Source organism: Castanea sativa, chromosome 5, assembly GCF_040712315.1.
Source record: "Castanea sativa cultivar Marrone di Chiusa Pesio chromosome 5, ASM4071231v1".
NCBI classification, from domain to species: domain Eukaryota; kingdom Viridiplantae; phylum Streptophyta; class Magnoliopsida; order Fagales; family Fagaceae; genus Castanea; species Castanea sativa.
In genome coordinates this window covers 53,022,682-53,039,848 of record NC_134017.1, presented here as the reverse complement: position 1 = coordinate 53,039,848, position 17,167 = coordinate 53,022,682, and the positions used below count along the sequence as shown (strand labels likewise).

General features: G+C 34.2%; 1 long non-coding RNA gene across 1 annotated transcript; it reads right to left on the bottom strand.

Moving 5' to 3' along the window:
- Positions 1-240: 240 nt before the first annotated feature.
- LOC142637383 (uncharacterized) lies at positions 241-11,485 on the bottom strand. Its single transcript, XR_012844619.1, has 3 exons — positions 11,375-11,485; positions 9,712-9,920; positions 241-381 (listed from the first exon to the last, which is right to left on the bottom strand). It is a non-coding gene; the product is annotated as an uncharacterized LOC142637383 (long non-coding RNA).
- Positions 11,486-17,167: the final 5,682 nt, after the last annotated feature.

Here is a 17,167-nt window from a genome sequence, read left to right as displayed (position 1 = left end):
AAAATAAAATAAAATAAAATAAAAAGTTGGTCACATCAATAGTTTGTGACTATTGCATTAAATTTCATGCTAAAATATAATAATGGCAGCATTTGAATTTTTGTTCCTTTCTTTATGGGGTTTTTTTTTTTTTTTGTGCCCTTGATTTTTTATAATTATTTTATTTTAGTTCCTAGAAAATCAATTGTTGAGGAAGTTAAAAAATATTTTTAGGCAGAAAAATATTCCAAAAGCTCTGAACCAGACTCATGTTACCCTTATCCCAAATTACATACAAATCCAATTAAGACACAATTAAATCACCAAACTATTTTTGATAAACTAGCAGTCATAGCTTTGCTTCCATCGTCCCAACTCTTCTCCATGATATTACTCTTCTACCTAAAATATTAAAAAAATGAAAAACCACATTAATCAAACAAGAAATTGTAATTAAGATGTCATGTACTCCTTTGGCTTATGGAACTCAATGCATCATTTATCACTCCATGCACCAACCATTAATTTCAATTTCAAGCAAAAACATAATTAACGGCACTTTTCATCACAAAAATAAATAAATAAATAAAAATGACAGCACTATTTTTATTTATTATAAGTTAATGAGTAGCATACATCTTAGAAGTAAATATGTAATTTTGTGGTAGTGGTACAATATCATAAATCAGCAAAACTTAGAAATAATTTCTTAACAGTTATACCTTATATTTCTCAATTGAATTGAACTGTACCTAAACACACTTTTCTAAGTTAACAGGCACTCATTCAATAGGCCTTGAAATGACAACCTCACCCTTCACTCTATTCTTTCAAGAGGAGAAGGTGCATATATACAACACTACGTTGTTTACTATTCTCATTTTAATAATCGAAGCAACCAGCTCCTAGCTCATATATAAGATTCAGAAATACATTTCGGGTGAAAGTGACACCAACTTCAATCTCTCCGCAATAACTTTAGACTTTGCGAACCACACTATATTTGCGAAGGTATAACTCAGCAGTTCCATCCTCCACATAGGTGCTGCAAATGGAAAACTCTTCTAGTATGTGAGGAAGGACAATCAAACAACAAAGATATATATATATATATATATATATATATATATATATATATGTGTGTGTGTGTGTGTGTGTGTGTGTGTGTGTGTGTGTGTGTGTAAGGGGAAAGGCCCTAGGCCCATTGGGCCTTGGACCCCAACCTTGTGGTAACGTACAGGACAGGGCCCTAGGCCCATTCGGCCATGGACCTTAGCCTTGAAATACAACACCTGACCCAACCCCCGTTGGATCAATGGTCTCAGTCCGAACACACCTCGAAGCCCGGTTCGAGACCCAAAACCGTATTAAGGCCACTATGTTTTGGACGGCGAAAGTGAGCCCCTCTTGGGAGTGATATTTCCCGAGGATACAAGGTCCCAGCGATCCGATATTACCTTAGAGAGTATTGTTGCCTAACAGCATTTTGGTGGCAAGAACTAGTTATGTCATTTACCATTGTTCCCAACGGAACATCCACTAAGACCACTTGGAAAATTGGACCCCCATTCCCACTAATAATCAGGAATAATCATGACAACTCCACTTGTCTCAGGCTATAAATTGGAGAATAGAATGAGAAAGAGGGGGTTGGAAAAGGGAGGGGAGAACACACAGTGAGAGAAGAGGGTCTATTTCAAGAGAAGATGGAGTGATCTTGTGAGAGAGAGAGGGGTTTGCAAAATCAAGGGCAAGTGTCTGGGTTTCCTAGCAAAGGACCACCTATAGTAGGAAATCCAAAGCCTATGATACAAATAGATTGTGAGCCCAATTATGGGTAGAGCCCGTTAAGTCCTATTTTGGGTACGAACAATTGGCGTTGTCTGTGGGAATCTCCTATGAAGCTGGGGTTCTACTGAGACGTGCACGAGAAAATGTCCGGAGGTCAATTAGGGAGTTACGCTGAAAGTGGCTTTGGGAGGTCTTCTTGGGGATCTACTTGGCGAGAAAGAAGGCAAAAGAGGCATGAAGATAGGGAGCATGAGCGGGAAGAAGAGCAATCAGGCCTTGAAGAAGGGTCGTATAAAATAAAAGTTGAGATTAAAAGAACTCTTTTTTTTTAGTAAACAATAATACTTATTAAAACACTCACAAAAATAATAACAATGTTTTAATTCGGGTTTATAATACATTACATAATTAAAGTATAACTACAAAATGACATAACCTTTGTAATTGTAGACTGAGGTTATAAACAGTGGACACTAGATACACACAACCAATGTGGGATAAATATCCTTCTTTTCTTTTCTTTTTTTTGAGTAAACAGTAATACTTATTAGAACACACATGAAAATAATAACAGTGTTTTAAAAGAACTCTGTGATAGAGTTCTCTAAAAATAAAACTAGAGCTTACATTTATTTTATGAAGTCAGATAAGCATTGAATATTAACTTATCAATTTTATAATACTTTTGGTATTACTTGTTCCAATTTTCTTTTATAAAATTAAGGATAATGAGTACAATGGAGTTCCCTAACTTGAAAAAGACTAGAGGGGCATTTAGTTCGCCATGATGTTATATTACGTACATTAATATAATCTCAATACAAGAATACAATATTACATTGTTTAGGAAGGTGATGAGATTAAGATGATATGTTATATTTTGTAATTTTAAATTATGATAATGTTAGAAATAAAATAAAATAAATTAAAAACCTTAATGTCATATTATCGTAATGTGCATCATATCAAGAGCATATCACAGCGAATTAGACGCCCTTAGAAGCTTTGTTTCAGAAGTTAGACTAATATACAATATAGGGCGAGCACATCAAGTAGGGTTAACCTATTAAATCTCCAACAAGAATCACAGAGATGTCAAGATTCATTGTGTTAAGAGGTGTGCAAGATATTGAGGGAAATGAGAATGTCATATGTTTGAACCTCAACCTATAGACCTCTCGAGGTTTCTTCATGCAGCAAATTCATCGCTACCTATGAAATTGATCATAACTTACTTGAAGTTGATCATTATCATTTTTATGCAATTGTACATTTTGTCAGCTATGTATGTTCAAGGCCCCTCTGAAAAATAAAAAACTATATAACGATATATGTTCAAGTTATTTGTGCATGTCAAAAGCCTTGTAGTTGAATTGACACATTTTCATGCACAAATTGTTTGGGAGTCTAAGGAAAGGAAAGGGTTCGAGTTGCGGGGTTAGCAACATGTTGTAATTATCTTTAAAAAAAAAATTATTTGTACACGTGCAAAATGCCTTTTTTTTTTTGTCAAATATAATACAAGGTAAAATAGATAAATCTTTTTATATATTAATCACATTTTTATTTGATAAATCCAAGGAAAATTTTTGGTTGACTTGATATGTTGAAAACTTTTCTCTTACTTCTAAGATTAGTTAGTGTATTTATTTTGTTTAGTTACTCATTCCAATTAGTGACAAGAAAATGTGTAAAGTTCTATAAGTACATTATGTATAAGTCAAAAAGGGTTGTGAGTTAGCTGGGATAGTTCTGTAACCCTCCTCTTTCATGATTACTAAATTGAATCTGTTGAGCATTTTTTAAATAAGGCACTAATGTTGGTTGGCGACGTGATAAACATAATGATTGTGTGTAGACAGTGGAGGTTTTTTTTTTTTTGAAAATAACTATAAAAGCCAAACTATTGTGTTAGTTAGCATAGTTTTGAAACAATTTAGGTATCTAACAACTCGAGTCTGTTAGACTTGATTTCACTGTAGCAAATCAAGTTTTAAAGACTCGATTTCCATGAGGTGTGTAGCTGAGGTGGATGAAAAAATCCACATGGAAATCGAGTCTTTAAGACTCGATTTTCGTCATCTTCTTCCCTCGTTCTTTTTCTTTTCTTTCTCCATCTTCCTTCGTTCTTTTTCTTTTCTTTCTCCATCTGCCGTCCTTTTCTTTCTCAATCTGCCATCCCACTCCCTTCTTCCAAGCCCCAAAAACCCAAGACATTTCTTCCTTCTTCATCTAAATCCATTTCTCAAAATCCAAACCCAAACCCATTTCTCAAAATCCCAAACCAAAAATCACGATCTCAATCAGAGCAAAAATCCAAACCCAAAAATCACAATTTCGACACTGGAGTCCCATGGGTTTGACGATCTTGGCACCGAAGGGATATTTTCTATTGTATTTCTGTTGTGGGTTTGTGTTGTTTTCAGGGATTTGGAATATTTTCTATTGTTTTTCTATTTTGGGTTTGTGTTTTCAATTCCATTGCGAGTCTGTGAAATGTTGTGGGTTTGTGTTGTATTTTCAGTTCTGTTGCGGGTTTGTGAAAAGGGTTTGTGTTGTGTTTTTAGTTTTGTTGCGGGTCTGTGAAATGTTGTGGGTTTGTGTTGTTTTCTGGGATTTTCTGTTGCGGGTCTGTGTTCTTAGAGGAGGGAACTCGAGTCTTAGAGACTCGAGTTCCATGTGGATTTTTTGATCCACCTCAGCTACACACCTCATGAAAATCGAGTCTTTAAAACTCGATTTGCTACAGTGAAATCGAGTCTAAAAGACTTGAGTTGTTAAATACCTAAATAATTTCAAAACTGTGCTAACTAACAAAATAATTTGGCTTTTATAGTTATTTTCAAAAGAAAAAAACCGACAGTGGATAGGATTTTTATATACGAGCATCCATGACACATACCCATGTCCAGAAAAGACCTCCAAAAGTCAACTGATTGATTTAATTTCATATTCCTCACAATTTTACCTCCTTTTGGCAATATATTCATATATTAAACTATAACTAGGTGGTGTTTGGTTGTGTTGTTTAAACAATCGTTTTCGTTGTTTAAACAACAATGCACGTATTTTCATAATACTTTTTCACTCATACGTATTTTTACAACACTTAAACAACTTTATTAAAACAACATTACCAAACGGGCTCTAAAATGCAAAGTAACTTCATAATTCACAAATTCACACTTTATGTATCGCAGATTGAATCCCTCAATTAACCAAACATAAACGCAATTCCAAAAGGCCAATGGCCAAAAAAATAAAATAAAGCCTATGCACTATAGAAACAGGGGGTTCTTTATTTTTGATTCATTAATAAAAAAGAGGGGAGGTTCACATAAAACAAATATAGGAGAAGCAGGGCACCGACCCATCACTATGAAAAAAAATTTATCACGCCATGATAGATATACTCATTTACGTTAATGGCATCAGTATTAGCTGTTGAATAAAATTCAACAACCATGCCGAATTGCAAACTATATCCAATTAAGCGGTGCAAAATGAAATGCTCACACTTGACTGATATTCCAGTTTCATTTAAAACTTTAAGACTGATGCTATGAATCTCTAAACATATCCACATAGTAGACCACGATAAGAACATAATTATACAGAAAATTTACTGCAAAAAATAAAAACACCAAGAAAATAATTTTGGTTCTTGAATAACTCTGTTTCTTCTTGAAATTGGCCGAGGAGGGAATTGAACTCAATCAACATGTTATACAAGCATGATATTGAAATTGGCCGAGGAGGGAATTGAATAACTCTGTTTCTTCTTTTGTGGGTCTTCCATAGGGTTTTGTTTAGAAGCCGTTGGGTTTTTTGTGGTTGGTTTGGAAGAGAAGAAGTGAGATGAAACAAGCAAGAGAATAGACAAAAGCGTAGAAGAAGAGCAGAGAGAAGAGAGAAGAGAGAAGCGTAGGAGAAGAGTCTCTGATTTGCTTTTTTCTTTTTGATTTTTTGTTTATATATGTAACATGTTTTACTGGTAACTAGTATCACTAAAAGTAAATGAATGGTCAAGATCAAAACACAATTGAATTAATGGTTTAGATTTAGGTGGGTACCGTATTCCCCATAAAAATGGGGGGTATGGTGGAATGTCCCAATTGGTATGTAAAAAAAAATCATGTCAACAATGAATTCAGGTAAAAACTTGACAACTCAACTATGATAAAACACACACACACACACACACACACACACACATATATATATATATATATATATATATATATATAATGTTATAAATTTTTTTGTGTCAACTAGGACTAGTGCAAGAATGGAAAACAGAGAACAAGAAGAAGAAGAAAAGAATGCTATGAAAGCTGAGAGAGAGAGAGAGAGAGAGAACTTCTAGAAGATTTCTGTTATTACTCAATTGAATTAAAATTGTACAAAAGATCCTATATAGATACTAACTGAAGGAAGAAACTAACTTCCAAATTATGCGTAAGGTAGTTACAGCTGTTATAGCACGTGTATCATCCACGTGTGAACATAAATAACAAATAAAGCCCTAAACTTAAAGCCCTAAACTACAAGGTGCACAGCTCCTTCTATCATTTTATGCATTGCACTTCACTGTTGCATCACTTTCTTCTTACTTCACTCTGCTTCACTGCACTAACCTTGCTCTTAATATCTCTACATCCCCCCTCAAGGTTAGCACCAGATCCATGAATATTGATTATGCTCATTTTGATAAGTAAAGAAGCTAATTGTTGAGCATTAAGTGCTTTCGTAAGTAAGTCTGCTAATTGAGTATGAGTAGGGTGTAAAACAGCTTAATCACTCTATCTTGCACTTTGTCTCTAACCAAGTGACAATCAATTTCAATATGTTTAGTTCTTTCATGAAACACAGGATTCTCCCCTATGTATATTGCAGCCTGATTATCGCAGAAAAATAAGGTTGGTTGTGGATGATAGACCTTAAGATCCTTATGTAGAAGATCTAGAGATTCCATGAAATCAGAGAATCACCTAGGAAAACACAATATTTAGTTATTAATCTTCTAGTGTCCAAACATGTTGCCCAATTTGCATCAGTATAACCTTTAAATGGAAATCTGATCTTGAGGACAATAAAATCCCTTGACCAGGATAACCCTTGATATATTGCAACACCTTGTAAGCTGCATCCAAGTGGGGTTTTCTAGGCTTAGACATAAATTGGCTAAGCTTATGTACTGAATATGCCAAATCTGGTCTTGTAATAGTAAGATTCAGTAACCTACAAACCAATCTTCTATAGACTCCAGGATCAGGTAGTTGTTGTCCATGATATTTACTTAGCTTCATATTTTGGTCCATTGGAACTTTGCAAGGCTTACAAGCTATATTTCCAGCATCCTTAAGTATCTCAAGGGCATACTTTCTTTGACACAAAGTTCTCCCTTTGTCTAATCTAGCTACTTCAAGACCAAGAAAATATTTCAAACTTCCAAGGTCTTTAAGCTTGAACTTCTGGTCTAAGAACACTTTGAGCTCTTTGACTGCCTTGACATCATTGCTAGCAATGAGAATGTCATCAACATAGCCTAATAAGGCCAAAAATGAATTTTGAGACTTCTTGGTAAACAAAGAGTAGTCTGATTTGGACTGCTTGAAACCATACCGCAAAATTGTGGATGGAAATTTTGAGTACCACTACCTAGAAGCTTGCTTGAGCCCATATAATAACTTGTTGAGCTTACAAACCAGTCCCCCCCCCCCCCCCATGCAATGAAAACTCTGTGGAAGCTGCATATATACATCCTCATGTAAATCACCATGGAGAAAGGCATTAATGACATCAAGCCGAGTCAAATGCCAACCTCTAACAGTAGAAGCAGCAAGCAAGGTTTTGACTATAGTCATTTTGGCAACAGATGAAAAGGTCTTAGTAAAATCAAGACCATCCTGTTGGGTGAAACCCTTAGCTACCAGAAGTGCCTTGTATCTCTCAACACTATCATCTGACCTATATTTCACCCTATAGACCCACTTACAACCCACTGCCTTCTTATGAGAAGGTAAAGGAGTGAGAGTCCTTGTATTGTTTGACTCCAAAGCAGTAATTTCTGCATACATTTCTTCATGCCACTTAAGATTTTTGACAGTCTCATAATAGGACTTGGGTTCAGGAATGTTAGTAATGAGGGAACAAAAATTGGCATACGATGGTGACAACTTAGAAGAATTTAGATAAGTGGATAAAGGGTATTTGATACCTGAAATGGTAGATGAGGAACCTGACTTGATGGATGGAGTGAAGTGAGTAGATTAATCACAATGAATTGAGCAGCATTTGTAAGATTGTAGATAGGCAGGAGGCTTAGAAATCCTTTGGGATCTCCTTAAAGATGGATTAAGAGGAACAACATTTGTATTGGGAACAACATCTGCATCTACAGATGGAATGACATGATCCTGTGCAGGAATAGGATCAGTGATAGATTCAGAAGTTGGAAAATAAACCAAGGGATCATGGGGTGAAGCCACTGATGGAAACAAATGAGGCAAAGGAATATTGGAATGAGAGAAAGATGAACAGGGATTTGAGACAAAAACAAATATAGTTTCATGAAAAATCACATCCCTTGAGATAAAAATTCTCTTAGTAAACAAGTTAAGAAGCTGTAACCTTTAACACCAAAGGGGTAGCCAAGAAAAACACGAGGAACAGACCTAGGATCAAACTTAGACCTATGATGAACTAAGGTTGAAGCAAAACAAAGACACCCGAACACGTTGAGATGTTCATAAGAAGGGATTTTGCCATATAGTTTCTCAAAAGGTGACTTATTGTTTAATATAGGGGAAGGCAATCTGTTAATGATATGTAAAGCATTTTACACACTCACCCCAAAGATAAAGAGGTACATTAGAATGAAATCTTAAAGCCCTAGCCATGCTAAAGATATGTTGGTGCTTCCTCTCCACAACTGAATTTTGTTGTGGAGTGGCTACACAAGAATGCTGATGGATAATTCAATTTGCAGAGAAAAAATCTTTCAAGAAAAATTTAGGAGCATTATCAGTCCTAAACACTTCTATTTTAGTGTGAAATTGAGCACATATCATATTGTAAAAAGAAACTAGCAAAGGTCTAGTATCTGATTTACATTTCATTAGATAAACCCAAGTTGATCTAGTGGCATCATCAACAAGAGTAAGTATTTGTAAACTTCTTGAGTAGATTTAACAAAAGGATCCCAAACATCACAATGGACAATATCAAAAGCATCATTAAAGATATGATTAAAAGATGGAAAGGGAAGCTTTTTCTACTTAGCGATAGGACAAAGAACACAATCTTTATTGCTATGAAACTGAATTACATCAGGAAGATTATTGTGCAAAGTACTGAGCTTATTATCAGAAACATGCCCAAGTCTAAGATGCCAAAGATATGGCTTAGAAACAACAGGAACATTGGAAACAAAATTCACAAGTGAACTAAAGACTGACTGCAAAATAGAAGAAGCTCCTGATATAGATTTGCAATGTGTTGAAGCTTACAGCAAGTAAAGATTGTTATGCAATTTACCCACTCCAATCGTTCTCCAACATGAAAGGTCTTGTATGAAGCAAAAATTTGAAAGAAAAACAAGATAAAAAGATAGGAATTTTGTTAATTTGCTAACAAAGATTAAGTTGAATGAGAAAGAGGGAACACAAAGAACATTTTCAAGAACTAAGGTAAATGTTACTTGAATTGTTCCTATGTGAGTGACAGTGACTTTCTCACCATTAGACAATTGAACAAAGGTAGTTATGGAACTAGTGATTTTGGTGAATAAAGTAACAGAGTGAATGATGTGATATGTGGCCCCAATATCAAGAACCCAAGTTTCACCATTGAAAGCAGTCTTGTTCACAGCATTAACAGCAAACACAGAATGTTGCATGCTCAAAGACATACATTCTTGAAACAAATTACAAGAATTACCTGAGGCAGCAATTGGATTGATTGCAGAGTTAGCTGAATGAATACCTTCAATGTAGCGGTGTGCCTAGCAATGTAGCGGTGTTGTGACTCGTTGTTATTGAAGCTGGGATACGGGTGCATGCCTTGATGATTGGGTGGACTGTACGTAGAGGGACATATATAATAAGGCCCATGCAGGCATGCAGCATAGAGGCATGTTGAACTGGGGACTGTACGTGGAGGGACATTAATTATATTTTAGACTATATAATTATATGAAAAAGAAACTACCTGATTCATCGTATGGTACTAAAACCCTAGAGCCTCTACTGTGTTTTTTCCTGCTTCTCTTGACTTTTCATTTTCAAAATTTGAGTTTTTGTTATAAACCAAAATCTTAAATACTTTGAAGAATAAAGAAAGAAATCTCGAATTCTACATTTTTTTTTTATGCAATTAAGACAGTGGGACTTGTATATAACTTTGTAGGTACACCACTATACTTTTAATTTTTAACATTTTCAATTGATTTATTTTCTTAATTTATGTTAAGGAATAAAATTAGATCTAAATGTATAAGCATTATATATTTAGACTAATCTCTTACTTTGATTAAATTAGGCTATGTATGGAAAAAAGAAAATTATAGTTTAAGTTTATATTAGATTTTGTATAACAGTTACACTTATTTATTTATTTTGTTATTATAATAGATTAATATATTTGGTTTTATTTTTTATATTGTCTTTTAATTTTGGCCCCCGAACTAAAATCTTAACTTCCCCATTAGTTGGATGTATCGAATAGGTCCAGTGGCGGCTCCAGGAATTTTTTTAAGGGTGTTCCTTAAGAATGATAAATTACACCATCTAATAAAAAAATAAATTCATATATTGACGCTAACAATAACCAAAAAACATGGAAATTCATATCTGAATGCAAATTTTCTAAGTTAAAGTTAACACAAATCCATTTAAAAGATGAAAATGAAGATGAATTTTACACAAAATTGAATTTTAGGTACACGGTTTCTTTATCAAGTATTTGTCAATAAAAACTAGCAAAAAAATAAATAATAAATTATAAGTTCAATGTTAATAAAATTATTAATTATTTTTGTTTAATTATTTCATTATTTTTCTTTACTAACCCCTAACAATTTAGCACACACCTCAGTGTTTTAGTTGGCTTTGCACAATGCAAAGAATACAAATACACTACATCCCCTGACTCAACGCACTGCCTAACATAGTTTTTTTTTTTTTTTTTTTTTTTTTTTTTTTTTTGGGTGTTGCTTTTAAGTGGACCAGGACCACTACCTCAATCCAATCCAAGGCCACGGCCCCACCCCCATCCCTCACTCAAGAGACAATAGCCAATCAACAGTCAACACAAATACACAATTACACATTTACATATATACACTAACAAAAAAAGCCAACTTAGCCAAAACAGAACCAGAGGAAAGCCTAAGTCTAAGTCAGAGAAAAGAAAAAGAGAGATTTCAAAAGACAAAAAAATAGTCAGTAAGTTTAAGTCTAAAGTCAATACACTGCATTATCAAAAAAAATAGTCACAAGCTTGACTATGAGATAAAGAAAAAGAGAGAGAGAATGCTGCTCTCAGTTAGAGGCTCAGAGCAGAGCAGAGATGAGATAAAGAAAAAGAGAGAGAACTGAAATACCTCGAGGTTCTTATCATCTTATGCCGATCTCGCCGTTGCCTGAGGTTCTTATCCTCTTATGCCGATCTCGCCGTCGCCAATCTCCGATCTGGGCAAGGGAATCTCTGATCTAGCTGTCGACTGCTCTAGGTGTGGCTGTTGCAGCATTGCTAAGTCGCTTTTGCTGAGGACCTGAGGTTCTTATATGAGAGAAACCCATACCCGTTGTCGTTGGTTGTTGTCGTTGATGTACTTTGTTCTGTTCTGTTTTGTTTTTGTTTTTTTTTGATAAATTGTTTTGCTTTACTTGATGAATCTGTTGCTCATGCTCTGGTTTCTTTAGGTTAAGTTGTAAAATCGTGTATATTGGGTTTTGGTTTTTTATTTTTTGAGAATCCGTGGATTTGCTACTATGTTGGGTTTGCTTTACTTTTTTTTTTTTTAGATTGGGTTTGTAATCTGTTGTTTAGGATTGATGTTGGGCTTTTTTTTTTTTTTTTTTCCCTGGTGGGCTTGTTTTATTACAATTTTTTTTATAAAGATTTTAGTTCAAAATTTTTATTTGGCCTTTTTTTTTCCCTTGAAATTAGAACAAATAAATTTTTTTCTTGTTGAGGGTGTTCCTAAATTTTGTTGAGGGTGTTCCTAAATTTTTTTTAAGGGTTAAAAAATAATTTTTTTTTAATTATTATATATAAATTTTTTTATTTTTTCAAGTCAAGGTGTTCCTGAGAACACCCTGGCCTAAACATGGCGCCGCCACTGAATAGGTCCCTAACTAATCTGCTATATGTGTGGCACAGTGGCACTAAAGAGAGTAAAATACTAAAATGTCACAATATCTTAAACCATGTTTAAAGAGATGAGCAAAAGAGATAGAAAAAAAATTTCAGAACAACTAGGTTGATTTTCTAAATAGATTACATTATCAATATTTTTGATGGACCTCATTTCACCATAAGATGGAATAAATAGAACTCTCAGTAACTTAAAATTTTTGGAAAATCAAACTTGTTTGACTTATTTTCTTCTTGTGAATTTGTGAACTTTTTTTTTTTTTAAGAAGAAGATAAATAAAATAAAATAAAAAAACAATTCATCATTTTTCACTAAATTATAATTTGTTTACTAATCTTAATAATTAAAGAAAATAGATTTATATCCATCCCTTAATTTTTATAATATCCATAATAGTTAATTACAACTACATTAACCAAATATCAATTATACCAATGAAAATTAATTGGGTCATTATCAAAGGACTATATACGTGTGTTTAGGACTTCAAGAAAGTGGCGGTCCCTTCTATAAGCTCCATGCATGCACATGCACGTAAGATCTATTGTTGTTTAGGGACAAATTAATTGGTTTTTATGTTTTGGTAAGGTGCTCTGTAGACTTCTGTTGCTCTCATTCACGTTCAAGAAGTAAAAAATAAATGTTTTGCATTCCCAAATATTATTTTATCTTTTTTATCAACTTATTTTATAATACACCTAACATCTTAATTTTTATTTTTATATACAACCAATAAAATAATATAAATCACCTAATAAAATAAATATAAAATTACACATAAGAGAGAGAGAAGTGAATAAAATATTATATTTGAGCTTACAAACTCATGAACAGTAAATTGTAAAGATAAGAACTTACACAAATGCTAAAATATTTTAGGTATACATATCCGGTCAAAGCACTTTTTCAGATGTTCAGTTGCTAAAATAACGGGGGGGTGGGGGGGAAGGGTTATAATTATTATAAAATTTTAGGCATTTTATAATGGGGGCGAGTTTTTTTTGTTAGGAAGATAAATATATTGGGGAGACTCATAGAGTAGTTAATATAACATCTAGAAACACCGCTTAAACCAAAACGGCTAACACCAATAGGTATGAGCTTAACTATTTTATATTAACAATTTATTATTCTTTTCATAGGACTTCTCCATTCGTGTATACCCAACATTTTTAACTATGGGTAGAAACTTTTTGTGGTGAGGTCCTTAGACTTTGGCCTAAGTAGCCTAGGCCTTGAGATGGTCCTTTATAACCAATGATGTATCATATTTCTCTATCTTAATTATAATGCAAACACAAGAAATCAATGCCCTTCAACTAGGGGGGAAAAAGGCTCCCTTTATTGTCCAACTATTATGTATCCTATGCGCAATATTATAGTAATGTTATTGATGTAAAGCTTGAGTTATTGAATGATTTTCATGATATTTGTAAAACAAAGTTGATTCTAGACACCTATTTTTCAGCCCATATTTCACCCTACCGTTCAATAACTTTAGTACAATTTGCAGATCTTCGATTTTTCTATTTCATGACACCTACAAATTTTTAACTCTTTCTCCCAAATAAAAATTTTGTTCCACTTATATGAATTCTCAATTTCCCTTTTCAGTTGGTTTCGCACTCAAAAAAACAAAAGGCTCTAGTTATGTACTAAAAGAATGTAACTTTTTTTTTATAATAAGGAGAGCTAAAAATAAGGGGCAAAAAAAAAAAAAAAACTTAAGCACACAGTACCCAAAGTATCAACTATATACCATCTGCAAATTCAAATACAACACTACAAAATTCCACTTAAAATAACCATACACTTATGTTTAACCAGTTGAATAGCAAAATTACATTGAAAAAATCACTTGGCATATGTAAAATGATTTAGGGTTTAATCAAAAGCAAACAATATCTACAAATCACAACTTTAGGGGGGGAAATCCCTCGTAGTTTCAACCCACCATATGCAAACAAAATTACTAAAATTTCAGAACTTTTTTACATAAAAATTCTTAAGCAATAATTGAATCAAACTAAAATTGAATTGGTTTCAAATTTCACCCCGCCTTAGTTTGGATTTTCCATGCACAATTCATAAGATGTCCTTTTCTTTAGCTTTAATTAGTTGACCAGTGAATGATTCCCCCCTAACATCTCTCTATTTTGCCATCTTTCTTTACATTATATATTTGCCAACCCCATTGATCATGCGATTCAATTGATCATGTGTTAACTGTAATCCCTTAAAAAATTAATGCAATTCATGATTTCATTTATATCCTGTGATGTGCATTAATAATAACTTAATTTTGCATATTTATATCATTGTTGAAAGCATTATCATACTTATATTGAGTTAATTCATGCATTTTATATTTGGTTTTGGAATAATGCTTGTAAAGTTGTGATTTATAACTATATTTTATGTTAGCTTTATTCCATGACAAAAAGTGTTGTAATTGCATAAATTTGTTTCCTTGTATTTTTATGAGATTTTATTGTGTTGGGTTTAGTATTAAGTTGGTGAAGACTCAAGCTTAATTGAAGATCAACGCATTTCGCGACTAGCTCGCGATAAGGGTTCTCGCGAAAAGGGCATATGAGAAGCACATGACTGGAAGCTGAAAAGTCGTGCCAGACTATCAATTTCGCGAGTATTTCGCAGGTAAGGCCTTCTCGCGAGAGACCCACAAAACTCTCTGCCTTAAGGATTTTCAAACATGACTTTCTTACCCTTCACCCATACTATATATACCCTCATTACCCACAAAAGTATGAGAGGTCATTCAGAGAGAAAAACCCTAGATAGGTTTTCTACAACACACGCACTCATCTTTTAGAGAGAGAGCTACCCATCCTTAGTGAGAAATCATTGTAGTCTCTTTTCCTTCTCTCTCTCATTTCTATACCTTGAGAGGAGATTTATACCCAAACACAATCCAAACTTTTTCAAAGTGTAGAGAGTGTTTTGGAGCTTAAGAAGTTTTGGAGATTTGTCAAAAGAAGCCGTTGAGGCTTGGCGGATGCAATCAGGCGTATTATGGGATCTGGAAAGCTAGACAAGACACAGTTCCGAGAAGCCTTGTTGGAGTAGGAGCTTGGAGGGCTTAGGTACATTGGGTAGATTAGGCTTGGAGGGTCTCTTGCTATTCATGTATCCCAACTTATTGTCTAGTGGATCAATTTACCGCTTGGAGGGCAGCGGAGAGGTTTTTTGCCGAGTTATTTGGTTTCCTCTTCGATAACACATCGGCGTGTTATCTTGTGTTTGCATCTCTCTTCCCTACTCTTTTAGCTTTCATTTTACTGTTGTATTTTGTTGAATATGGCTTAGAGTAGTTGTATTGTTTATTTACTCGCATTTACTCTATTCCGTACTTAGTTTAAGTTAGAGTAAAATCAACCGAGCCGTAATTTTTTAATTTGGGGTCTAAACAATTCTTGTGTTTTTAACACAAATCCGAGCTTTCAATGCTGAATAATTGATTTTGTGCTTAATTGAATTTTATTGCATGAATTTGTCTTTTGCAGGAGAATGGAATTAAATAAGTGGATTTGTGCAAAGAAGAAAGCTAATGGACTTTACTTTTACAAGAGCCATGATGAAGTTAAAGAATGTCAACCCAATTAAATTTAAGTCTAATTGAAGCAAGGAATCAAAGGAAATTTGCACCAAATCCAAGTCCAATTCGGATTAGGATTTCAGCCTGCACACCAGTTAATATTTTTTGGCATAACTTTCGGCTCAGAGGTCCAATCGAGATGATTCAAGTTTGGCCAAAATCATCGGTTAATTGAAGCCTAAAAATCTGGGATTAATTTTCTCCAAATGGGTATTCAACTTGTAATAGGATTCCTTGACCTATTTAAAGGCTCTTTAAGGCAAAATTCAAAGAGACTAGAACTAGGACTGGGATGCAAAACAAAAAATTGGAGCAATAGGCATGCCGCATGTGACTTCTCTATAGCTTTTCTCCATGACAACATTGTGAATATTTCTTTCTCTATTTTATTTGTCTAATTTAATGTTTAGTATTTTATTCTTGTTTTTTATTTCAATTACCATGAGTAGCTAAATTTATAATTAGGGTTGAGGATGAAACTTTGTTAAGGAATATCTGTATTGTTTATGTGATTTGATTTTTTCCACAATAGTTGTAGGGGCATTGGGCCCAGTAATTTACCAAGGATGGCCCAACGAAGTCTTTTGGGCTAGAAACCCAAATCCGAGGACATCAAAAGATCTTGGAGTATCTGAATGTATCTAATAAAGAAATGCCAAGTAAAGATATGATAAACGAGTGACCAATTACGTCCGAGGAATAGATTTGTCCTCGGATTGTTAAGCCGAGGTCATAAGAAGAGAGGTTTGGAGTCCGATGACTATGCTATAAGAAATCCTATGACTACGGGAAGACACGACATACGTGGAGGACAATAGGAAGGGCGGTGGAATATCTAAGGTAAAACTGCTACCACCGCCCATGCATTAAAAACTCTGTGATTGATATAAATGACTGCAGAGAGGGGAAGATGGGACTTGAGCATTAAGTTCGGAACTTGGTCCCTGACCCCAGAGGACTTTGGGAAAGAATTGATGGGACAAGTATCCAAAGCCAGCGTTACAACCAGGTGGTGGAAAATGATAAAGAGAAGAGGAGGAAGTATAAGGGGAAGACCTACGAAGAAAAGGGAGACTTTTTCAGTGAAGTAGAAGGTCAATAGTATATGATAAATCGATATTTGTATCCAACATCAGAAAAATACTATTATAAACCATCCTTGGATTGTGTTCGAAGAGGAGCTTTCAGTTATACTCTTGCAAATAACTCTTTATTTCGTGCCATTGGGCCCGAAGTCTGTTCTTTCCCTTGTTATCTAAAATCATCCTTAAAATCTAGATTCTAAACCCATCCTCTACAAATTTATTGTAAAAAAGGCCCTTCAAGCCCATTTCCTTTCATTCATAGATTGGGAATTTGAATTGTGTCCTTACAATTGGCGCCGTCTGTGGGAATTTAGT